The following is a 12,438-nucleotide window of genomic DNA, read 5'->3' as shown; positions in this document are numbered from 1 at the left end:
GTATAGTGAGTTTATCTAGAATTTTCATTTTTTATTTTTTGGAGAGCGTGTCTTTTCTGGACCACCTAGTCAGTAGTTCTGAGCTCAGGACTCTGCAGATTGATGTGTGCTGCCCACGTGCAGACACGTGAGCCCTGAGGCAGGCTCTGTGTCTCCCTTTGAGATAAAACTGCATGTCATCAGTGAAATTGTGGCATCAGTAAAAGCTGTTATTTTCATGGTTTATAACAAGCTTTAACAGTGGCTGTATTAGTATTTGATTACTGCATTAATAGAATGCAAACCCAAGCCATAAAAATTCCTTCTTCACTGAGGACGTTTGCAAATTGCATTTTTAAAGGCTTATTTAGACTTTCAAATAACTTTGGGACCGTGGCAGTTAAGAGATGCATGAAATTAAACTTTCCTTTTACTGTTAGAGCGTCAATAATTTGAACTGATAATTTAATCTGCAACCTAAATGGTCATTCCTAAGGATAAGTGATAGACATTTCTAATGTCTATATAACATATTCTCTCTATTTTAAGAATGTACATTCTTTAAAAGGTAGCCTTTTGGTTGTTAACAAAAATGTGGGGAATGCTGAATTACTTGTCACACAATAAGAAAAAATTGTTGCAGAGCTCCATGAGAAGGTCTGTTTTTCTTGGAATACAGCTCTGTGTGTTGCCATGGAGAGCGGCGTGCCACCCACTAATGAGAGGAAGTTAAGGATGTGTGGCAGGCTGTGTGTTGCCAACAGAGTCATCCACACTGTACCTTGGCCTCAGGCATCTTTCATCCGTGGTTTAACCGACCTGGCAGATCCCAAGTGTCCCTGGTTGGAGACGGATGGCGGGTCAGGAACAGCTGGGGCGAGGCAGATGGCAGCCTGCATGTCTCCAGGTCCCGGGTTGGCAGCCAGCCTTAAAAAGGAAGGACCAAAATAGCTTCATTTTTCAATAAGCAAAAATAACCACATGGTTCCTTAGAAGGTGAGTGCATTACCCCAGGCCTATGTTATAAGAATCCATTTCTGCCTGTAGGAAGAGGGGCAAGTGGTAGTTTACTAGGAGGGAACACTGTTCATGAGTTTAAGCAGTGATCATTTTTCTTTGAGGGCATAGAGATTGTGTTTTACAGCACTAAAATGAAATTAAAAATTTTTCTGTTAGCATACTGCCAAGTCTCGTTATGTTTGAACTTTATTAAGGAAAGAGCAAAGAGCCCAAGAGGGGCGGTAAATGAGTCTTAAAGCATTTTTTAGAAAAACACTTTCATACTTTAATATTGCCAAGTGCTTTATTTAGTTCTTATTTGCTAATCCTTACCACAGGCCTGGGAGAGGGGTACTGTTAATGGCTCTGCATGAGAGGATAGCAGATTGTCACGAACATCGTCCACGCCTTGCCAAAGACCCATGGAGCCTCCACTCCTTCTGACTTTGCACTTCTCTCCCGCTGGTCTTGTTATTTCAACCTGGAGCCTGGTCATAGGAGGAGTGTAGGGGTAACATTCAAGGGTGTTTTCTTGGCTATGGTTCTAACATTCCACCCAACTTGCCCAGAGTGATCTCACACCTTAGATACTCTCGTATTCCTCTGGCATAATGAATGGGTCCCTGAAGGCCCTTATCCTCGGAGGCCAAAGCAGTTCATGCTGCTACAGACATCTATTTATAAGTCTTTGTAGAGGCGTAAGCTTTCATTTCTTCGAGGTAAATATCTAGCAGTGGAATGGCTGGAACATATAGTAGGTATACATTCCAGAGTGGTTATACTCACTGTGGTTTTAATTTGTATTTGCCTAATTATTAATGATGTTGAGCATCTTTTCATGTGCTTATTTTCCAGCCGTATAACTCCTTGGTAAAGTATCTGTTTAAATCTTCTGCCCGTTTTTCTTTTATTGAGTTGCTTGTTTTCTTATTATTGAGTTTTGAGAACTTTTTCTCTCATAATCTTCTTTATTTTTATTCACTTAACAGTGTTTTTCAAAGAGCAGTTTTTATTTTTGATGGAAGTCCAGTTTGTTAATTTTTTCTTTTATGAATCATGCCTTTGGTGTCAACTGAGAAATCTTTGCTTAACCCGACACCACAAAGATTTTTCTCCTATGTTTTGTTTCAGAAGTTTTATAGTTTTAGGTTTCACAGTTAGGTCTATGATCCATTTTAAGTTATTTTTTTTAATATGGTATGAGGTAAGGGTCCAAGTTAAATTTCTGGTGTTAAGAATACCTAGTCGTGTCAGCACCATTTGTTGAAAAGACTTTTCTTTCTGCACTGAATTACCTTTGAATCTTTGTTGAAAACCAGTTGTTTATAGACAAGTGAGTCTCTTTCTGAACTGTTTTGTTCCATTGATCTCTGTTCCATTGCCTCTCTTGATGCCAGTACTACACTATCTTTATGGCTGTAGTTTTATAATAAATCTTAAAATTAGGTAGTGTGAGTCTTCCAACTTTGTTGTTCTTTTCCAAAATCGTTTTACCTAGTCTGGGTCCTATGTGTTCCATATCAATTTTAGAATCACTTTGTGTGTATGTACATACATACATGCATACATATATTATTAATAATAGAGAAAGTAGGAGCAAGATCAATTCCAGAAATATGTATTGAGTATCTAGTATATATTTAGAAATAAGATGGTAAGAAGGATCTTATAGGATATGAAGGGATATTGATTATTTGAAAGTCAGTAATCATTCTTTTTACATTGAAGACAAATTTAAACTGTCCTGACAGAATTTCAGATTTCAAGTCTGTAAGACAAATGATTCTCAGTTCTGTGTAAAAGGGAATTTCCAAAGCCAATAGAAGGTTTAAGAGAAGTATTTTTTAATTTACCAGAACTGTGATGTGTTCAAAGGAAGGATATGAATCACTACAATCAAAAAGATTATAGGGCTTCTCTGGTGGCGCAGTGGTTGAGAGTCCGCCTGCCGATGCAGGGGACACGGATTCATGCCCCGGTCCGGGAAGATCCCACATGCCGCGGAGCGGCTGGGCCCGTGAGCCATGGCCGCTGAGGCTGCGCGTCCGGAGCCTGTGCTCCGCAACGGGAGAGGCCGCAACAGTGAGAGGCCCGCGTACCGCAAAAAAAAAAAAAAAAAAAAAAAGATTATAAATTGGCTGGGGATAACTAGATATGTGAAACAATTCAACATCAACAGAAATCTTCGATATGATAAATAGGTAAATTGATGATATGTAACAAAATGTGTGTGTCTGAGAAAACATGCTTTGGGCAGGCTGGAAGAGGGGTTGATGTCATGATCAGCAAACATTCATAAAAGAGACAGAACTTGAGACAGCCTTGAAGATTGGATGAGTAGAAGAAATGGGAGTGAGTGTTCAAGATGCAGCAAGCAGTATAGGGGGGGTTAATAGAGTGAGGTGAGATCTGACCTTATGGGGATTGACGGGCCTACCAGGGAGTCGTGGGAAATAAGGTGGGCAGATTATAGAGGGAATAGAAAGCTGGCAGCTTCATGCGTTGCTAGTAGATACATATATATAGTGGTACAACTTCTGTAGAGAGAACTTTGGCAACATCTATCAAAATTATGAAAGCATATACCCTTTGACCCAATAATTTCACCTCTAGGACCTTCTGACGCACAGCATACATGTGAAATAATATCCATTACAAAAAGATTATGTCCGTCAAGGCCTGCAGATATTAGTTATTAAAAAAAAATTTTTTTAAAGATCCTTAAGATTGTTAGTCATCAGTAGATTCTTGAGAAAGGTATATCATAAACCTATTACAGGAAGGTTAATAGAGTAAGTTTTGGATTGAAAGAGGTAAGTGTGGGAGGGAAATTTATTATCTGTACTTAAGGTGATAAAAGGCCCGTCCTGTGGTGGAAATGAAGAAAGAAATATTTTGCACATAGGAAGGAAAAATCAATCAACAGGATTAGTGACAGGTTGAATATAAAGCTAGAAAACAAGGAAGGTCAAAAATGAACTGAAAATTGAACCTCAGTTAATGAGGCTGGTCTACTTTAATAGAAGTATTGAATTGGAAGCAGATTTAGAAGACAGCAAGGCAGTGTGTTTTTCTTGCCTTTTCATTGTACGTATACATATTTCTAAGTTTGCTGCATCACGTCTTATGCCTACAGACCACATTTGGATTGTTTGAGAGGAACTGGCCACAGAGCTTTGGAGAAAGAACAACTGCCAAAACATACTTACATTAGGGTCTACCCGGTGTCCTGGTACAAGTTGGGAACTTTTAGACTAGGTGATCTCTGAAGCCCTGAAGTCCTGCTAACTTTCAGAATCTGAAATTAAGACCTAGGAAGACTAAGCAATTTCCATGTGACAAGTCCAAGCTCTAGTTGTGGATGAAGGCCTGACTTGAAGTTCAGAGGGTCATCAGCTAGACCAGTGTGTCTCTTTGTGCCAGTTCTTTTTCCTGAGGCAGTCTAGGTAGTACACCAGCATACTCAGTGAATATTTAAATACCTCCTAACAAAGTGACATGAAATTAATTAAACCTAGAAAAACCTAGCATATACAGAGGTTCACCAGTTAAAAATACATAGTCATGGGGGAAAAAAAAGAGCCGAAAAGACTCTGAAGGAATCAGGATGGGAGGAAAGAGTCAGGTGACCTGTGTTTTCAGGACCGGTTTAGTTCCCACTTTGATCTGTAAATTGGAACCAGTTAATGAACTATCTGAACATCAGCTTCCTAGACAAGCAGCTGAGCTTGGATGCCTCTCAAGGCACCTTACATATCTGAAATCTGTTTCTCAGTCTCACTGATATAGAAGCTAGACTTTATCACCAGGAGCTTCAGACTTTGAAAGCATGAGGTTCTGGTCTTTGTTTAGTTTCTCACTCAGAGCCTTATTTATTTAAATAGTAGAATTGAAGTTCAGCCACCTTAACCATGAATATCAAAAGAACAACTAGCAGATGTAAAATTAAACAACAGAAAGAATAGGGGATCACTCATTCTCTTCTGGATTTGAGGGGCAGGCTTCTTCATTTACTGTCTTACTTATAAGTACCTTTAGCAAATTTCTTGGTATGAGAGTAGGGTATTCACTCTTGTTTTCCAGAGAACTAATTTCTGTACCATATATATTTGACGTTTACCTATGATCTTTATCTGAAAGGCCCACAAAACATATATTTTTGATGCCTTGCATGTACATGGGATTTAGAAGGAGAGGGCTAAAGTTGATCTATTCTAATAGCTGCAGAACCCTTTGCGGATTAAACCTAAAAACTCCAATAGTTCCTATAAAAAGATATATCCCAAGTTGTTTTTTCCACAGTACAGAGTCCTTTGATCCAAAACTCTTTTTACTGGTTATTTTCATAACTGTGAAGTCATAACCATGGTACAAGGAATTATAGCTATAGGGCAGAGAGAAAATATAACTGAATATATTATATTTATTAAAGAGACTTTGGTAGGGTTTTGTATTGAGGAGGTTTGATTTGAAGGTAATTAAGAGATCTTTTCAGGAGCTGGTACAATATTTAAGGGAGAGATGAGTAGATAAACAAAAGCTTCAGGAAGAGATTTGTGGGAACAGAGGTTTCAGTTGATTGCATCATCACTTTTGAGGCCAGTGGCAAATAAATTCCTGAGTATTTCCAGATGTCATGGGTCTAGGCAAGAGGACATTTGAGGAGCTAGAAGTATTTGATGTGAATTCTCTTTAGTGGTCTTGGCTGCTGTCATTTCCATGCCAGATTTCCTGTTATGTTTGTTTGTTGTTGTTTTTTTAAACCAGGCAAGAGTTTGTATTTTGAAATCTGTTCTGTTCTTCTTTTTAATATCAGTGCTGATACTAAGACAAATGTTATCACCAGTTTCATAGCTAATGATGGGCAAGGCTGGGACTTAAAACCAGGTGTTCCAACTCTAGGCCATTACAGTACATGAACACTGTATTTATTACACACGGACTGTTTCATGGCTCAGTGATGGATGCTACCAGGAGGGGAACTCAAATCGGTCATTAGTCCCTATTGATAAAAGCCCAGGCAGAGTTTTGATAGGAAGGACACTGAAATTATTCATTAAAACGAGAACTTTGTGGATCTTGCGTATAGATTATTATAATCCTCCATTTGCTGACTTAATAGCAGGTGGAAACAGTTAACGTGTATGGGACATTTACACAGTGCTTTTAGGCTCCAGCCAAAATGGACTGTTGCTCTCTGAATGTGCCCTGTACTTTACTGTCTTTGCCTCTGTTCTTCCCTCCATTCCCCATCTCCTTCTATAATAAGAGTACAACCCGTCTTTTAAGGCCTGTCCCAAATTCTGTTACATCCATAAACTTGCTCTGATTTTCATGATTTGATTGTGATTTCTCTGACCCCTTGTATAGATTTTTCTTTTATCTAGTCAGGGGTGCTTATTTAGTTTGTTTTGTCTTTTGACTAATCAAAAATATGTGCTTCTTATTTTTCTTTACTTGAGAAACAGTATAATGTATTAGATAAGAGCATGGCTTCTGGAGCCAATCTGTCTAGATTTGAATACAGCTATCTATTAACTGTATGATTTAGTTACTTATATTCTCTGTCCCTCAGTTTCCTCGTCCACAAAATGGGGATTAAGATAGTGCCTGTGATTTAGAATAGGTATATGAGACTTAAAGAAGTGAATATATTATAATAAGGTCCTTAGAACAATCTTAGGACAGAGAAGGTTAGTGTTCAGTAAATTTGGCCTTAGTGTTGGTTTTGCTAGATTGTAACATCTTGAAGGACAGGGACTGTTTCTTCCCCATACTTCTCTCCTTAGGAAAAATGTATTTTGACTCCAGTTTACCTTTCTAAGACTAATAGTTCCCATACATCTTCACCACTCCCACCCCAAGGGCATCAAGGTGCAAAGATTATCATGGCTCAGAGATAGGGAGAAATAGATGCTTATGAACACTAGTAGTTAAACACCCAGATGGAAAGGACATCACATTTTTTGGAAAGCTGTCTGACATTAAAAAGGAAGGGCTCAATGTATATACCCTTTTTTTTTTAACATCTTTATTGGAGTATAATTGCTTTACAATGGTGTGTTAGTTTCTGCTTTATAACAAAGTGAATCAGCTATACATATACATGTATCCCCATATCTCTTCCCTCTTGCGTCTCCCTCCCTTCCACCCTCCCTATCCCACCCCTCTAGGTGGTCACAAAGCACCGAGCTGATCTCTCTGAGCTGATCTCCCTGTGCTATGCGGTTGCTTCCCACTAGCTATCGATTTTACATTTGGTAGTGTATATATGTCCATGCCACTCTCTCACTTTTTCCCAGCTCACCCTTCCCCCTCCCCATGTCCTCAAGTCCATTTTCTGGTAGGTCTGCGTCTTTATTCCCATCCTGCCTCTAGTTTCTTCATAACCTGTTTTTTTTTTTTTTAGATTCCATATGTATGTGTTAGCATACGGTATTTGTTTTTCTCTTTCTGACTTACTTCATTCTGTATGACAGACTCTGTGTCCATCCACCTCACTACAAATAACTCAGTTTCGTTTCTTTTTATGGCTGAGTAATATTCCATTGTATATATGTGCCACATCTTCTTTATCCATTCATCTGTCGATGGACACTTAGGTTGCCTCCATGTTCTGGCTATTGTAAATAGAGCTGCAGTGAACATTGTGGTACATGACTTTTTGAATTATGGTTTTCTCAGGGTATATGCCCAGTAGTGGGATTGCTAGTATGGTAGTTCTAGTTTTAGTTTTTTAAGGAACCTCCATACTGTTCTCCATAGTGGCTGTATCAATTTACATTCCCAGCAACAGTGCAACAGGGTTCCCTTTTCTCCACACCCTCTCCAGCATTTATTGTTTGTAGATTTTTTAGTTTTTTTTTTTTTTTCTCCCGTTGCGGAGCACAGGCTCCGGACGCGCAGGCTTAGCGGCCATGGCTCACAGGCCCAGCCGCTCCGCGGCATGTGGGATCTTCCCGGACCAGGGCACGAACCTGCGTCCCCTGCATCAGCAGGCGGACTCTCAACCACTGTGCCACCAGGGAAGCCCTGTTTGTAGATTTTTTGATGATGGCCATTCTGGCTGGTGTGAGGTGATACCTCATTGTAGTTTTGATTTGCATTTCTCTAATGATTAGTGATGTTGAGCATCCTTTCATGTGTTTGTTGGCAATCTGTATATCTTCTTTGGAGAAATGTCTGTTTAGGTCTTCTGCCCATTTTTGGATTGGGTTGTTTGTTTTTTTGATATTGAGCTGCATGAGCTGCTTGTAAATTTTGGACATTAATCCTTTGTCAGTTGATTCATTTGCAAATATTTTCTCCCATTCTGAGGGTTGTATATACCCATATTGCTTAAGCTTTACCGCAGTCAGAAACCAGAAGGGGGCAGCAGAAAGTCACCTGCTTCCCATCTGTAGAGACAGGGAGAAGCCTAAAGAAGGTGATTTCCCATTAGGAACAACCTGCACCAAAACTGATCTCCGATAAGATGTTATTGAATAACCAATCAAAATGCAGATTAGACACAAAAAGAGAAGTCTGTTCTGAGGGCTGGGAGCATGACAGGAAAACATTTAAACAGTTGAAATAGAAACTGAGTGACTGCTTCCAGTGATTTTTAGCTCTGATACCTGTAGTGCACAAGAGCAGCTCAGAACAGATAAGGATGCTTAATGTTGTCAGCATTCCCCATTCTTTATTTTATTTTATTGGGTATTTTCCCCCTGCTATAGAAACTTAGTAAGAGTTTCTATTTGTGTAGCCTATTGTTATATGGAAAACCAGGCTGACTGCTGTGGCCCTGCAGGATAGGTTAGAACATATAAATTTTTCCATATTTTTAAACTTATGTTTTGCTTATGAAAAAACATAGTGACATACTTCTTTTCCAATTTGTACAGGAGAAATCACTCGCTTATTATTGTTTCCTGCTAGGCTTTTTACTACACCTTTGCATTTTATTTGTTTTAAACTATTTAACTCTCAGATTTCATCTATAAATTCAGTGTAATTCCATTCAAAGTCTCAGCAAAATTTTTTGTGGAACCTGAGATCATGACCCTAAAATTGAATGAAAGAGTAAAGGGCCAAAAATACTAAGACACTTTTAAGAAGACTAAGATAAAATGATTGATCTACAAGATAGATAACAAGAATTAGTAAGAAGCTACAATAAATAAAAATAAGATATTGCATTAGACTTAGGCAAACATACTAGTGCAACAGAATAGAGAGAGCCCAGAAATTTATTTGTACTCATGGAAACTTGAGATGTTTTATATATCACAGGAGTAAGAATGGACTAGTTGATAAATGGTGTTTGGACAATTGATTATTTGGGAAAAAAATTCCTACCTCAAAATGCAAGTGCACACATTTTTTTAAGTTAGATTAAAACTTAAATGGAAAAAGCAAAGTATAAAATTTTATAAAGAAATATAGGAGCATATTAATATTTGTGTGACTTTCTGAAAGATTTTTGAATAAGACAAAACTGATAAAAGATTGATAAATTTTGATGAATTAAAATTTTAGAGTTCTATATCACAAGAGATATCATTAGCAAATTAAAAGACAAGTCAAAGACAAGGGAAAGATTTGCAATCCATGTAACTGGCAAACATTAGACTACATCTATAGATCAATAAGATAAGAAGATGATTCAATAGAGAACGGGGTAGAGGATATGAACCAGCAATTCACAGAATAAAAAATCAGAGTGGTTATAAATATATGAAAAGATGCTCACTCATTAGTAACATTTAAGTTGCAGATTAAAATGCTACATACTTTCACAGTCATCAGATGTGAAAACAAAGAGTTATAACTAATAATTGTGGCAAAGTAGAGGAGGAACAGGAACTGATACTAGTGAGAGTTGAAAGTTGTATAGCATCTTAAAGAGCAGTTTGGCAATATGAGGTAAAAGTGAGGATGGGCATGGTCTTCTACTCAGCATTTTACTCCTAGGTATATACTTCAAAGAAACTCTGGCATGCACAAGGATTAACTTCTAAGATTATTCATTGTAGCATTGTCCCTAATAGTAAAAATCTGGAAGCAACTTCAATGTTCATCAACAGGAAAATAGACAAAGTGGAATAGCATATAGCAGTTAGAAAGAAGGAGCTAAAGCATGGTTCTTTTTTTTTTAAAGCATGGTTCTCTTAAAAACATAATGAGTTAAAAATAGCATGGTGAAGAATCATACATACAATATGATACCAGTTATGTCGTTTGAAAACATGTAAAGCAATGCCATAGCTTATGTGTGTATATGGATACCTATATGAAGTGTAAGAGTGTAAAAAAGTGCCCAAGAATGATAAACAAAAAATTCAGGATGTTATTTACCTGTGAAGAAGGACAGTGGGGTAGAAATAAGATCAGGAGATGTATATAGGGGAGCTTCCACTGTATTTATAATATTCAGTTCTGTAAAAAAGAAAAAAGTCTGAAGTAAGTGTGACAAGATTTTAGAATTTGATGAAGGTAGGTAGTCAGGTACATGAATGTTATATGCTCTATACTTTTCTGAATGTTTAAAATACTTCATAATGTTTTAATATCTTCTCCCACCACACAGAAAAAAAAATCTTTTCACATTTGTTAGAATACATATTTGAACAGATTTGAGGCTAATTCCTTCTCAGAAAAATCTTGAGGTAGGGCTGGCCCCCCTTGGGTCAGAGTTCACTTTGGCAGGACGGGGTAATAATATGTTTGGGCCAGCTTGGGCCAGATAACTACCCTCTTTCTAAGAATAACAGTCTCAGGCCTGATACGGCTCTTTTCTATATACAACCATTTTAAAATATAAAAACTAATTTTAGTTCATGCGTGTACAGCAACAGGCTGAGGGTTGGATGTGGCCCATAGGCCCTAGTTTGCCAACCCTTGATCTACACTCTCACCTACTTCCCTGTCCTTAAGATTTTCAGAGGGAAACATCCTGTTGTATCATTTCATCCACACTTACTGTTTTTTTTTGTTTTGTTTTGAGGGGAAAAAGTAGAGACTAAAGCTGAAACTAACTCCTAAGCTGTCTGATTTTGCAGTGGAGCGCGAGGAGAAGCAATCAGTTGGGTGGCTGTTTTGTATCCAGGGTGAGCACAGATATAATTATCATCAGTCCTGTGACAAATGCTGGATAACAGCAGGTGGCTGGCATGTGCTCCTTTTTCACACAGGTTCCAGAAGTAGAAAGATGACCTTGTTAACTGATAGATACCAACTCACATGAATATTGATATTGATTACTTCACCTTTTATTTAAGCATTTCTCTTCCATAACCACTATACAATGATTGAAATCAGAACATTTAACAGTAATACAATAGTATGATCTGATATACAGTCCATATTCAGATTTTGTCAGTTGCCTCCTTAATGTTGTGTATGGATATATTTTTTTTTCCTTATCCAGGATCCAAACCAGGATCATACAGTATATTTAGTTGCCATATCTCTTTAGTCTCCTTTAATTTGAAACAGTTCCTCAGCCTTTGGAGGGGTGTGTGTATGTGTGTGTGCGTGTACATGTGTTTCTTGACCTTGACATTTTTTAAGAGCATAGGCGTGTTATTCTGTAGAATGTCCTTCAATTCTACCAAAAATTTCTGGTATTTCCATGGAAGGGAGGAGTTTGTGAATGGGAGTACCACAGAAGTGATGTTGTGTTCTTCTCAGTGATGTTAATTTTGATCACTTTATTAAGGCGGTATCTGCCAGATATGGCCACTATAAATTCATTGTTTTTCCCTTTGTAATTAGTAAGTAATATGTGGGGAGATACTTGAGATTATGAAATATCCTGTTCCTCATTAAACTTTCACCCACTAATAATGATTTTCTAGTTGCATCATTCTGTCTAAATTTTAATTAGCATTCTATTGTAAGAAAGAACTTGTCCTTTCCCTTCATTTATTTATTCATCTATTTCTGTCATAAAGACTCTTGATTTTATTTTATTCAGTTAGTTCTGATCCACTACTTGTTTTGATGCTCAGCGTATCCCAGATTCTTTCAGTAGGAGACCGTCTCTCTTGCATTGTTCTATCTCCATCATTCTTTGAGCATTTTCTTATTTTCTAGTACAAGAAGATATTTTAGTTTTATTTTATACTTTCCCTGCCCCAGTCCTGGAATTAGCCAATTTGCCAAAGAGCCCTGGTTCTTTTTAGAGGAGAAAGGTATTCAGAAGTCAAAATCTGGATGTCAGGTGTGCTCATTGCTACTGGAGTGTCATTGTTCCCAGGCTTTCTCAGTGGTCAGAGCTAGAAAATCAATCTATCCATTCATCTGTCTGTCATCTGTATATGTATATTTAAACCATCTTCTTGGTGGTGCCTGCAATTCCAGTCTAACACTTCAGGTTTCATTTTAATCTTACCCTTTACCTTATTTTGTAATTCCCTTCTGACAGTAAGAAATCCTATTCTCATTATTCTTTGTCATAGATGTTTTGCAGATATT

At 37.7% G+C, this 12,438-nt stretch overlaps 1 protein-coding gene across 4 annotated transcripts in view; it reads left to right on the top strand.

Moving 5' to 3' along the window:
• MRPS27 (mitochondrial ribosomal protein S27) overlaps positions 1-12,438 on the top strand; it is a 101,177-nt gene that overhangs the window by 27,000 nt on the left and 61,739 nt on the right. The window lies entirely within an intron of this gene.

This window comes from Stenella coeruleoalba (genome assembly GCF_951394435.1).
Source record: "Stenella coeruleoalba genome assembly, chromosome: 3".
Classification (NCBI taxonomy): Eukaryota; Metazoa; Chordata; class Mammalia; order Artiodactyla; family Delphinidae; genus Stenella; species Stenella coeruleoalba.
This window is presented reverse-complemented; position numbering and strand designations above follow the sequence as displayed.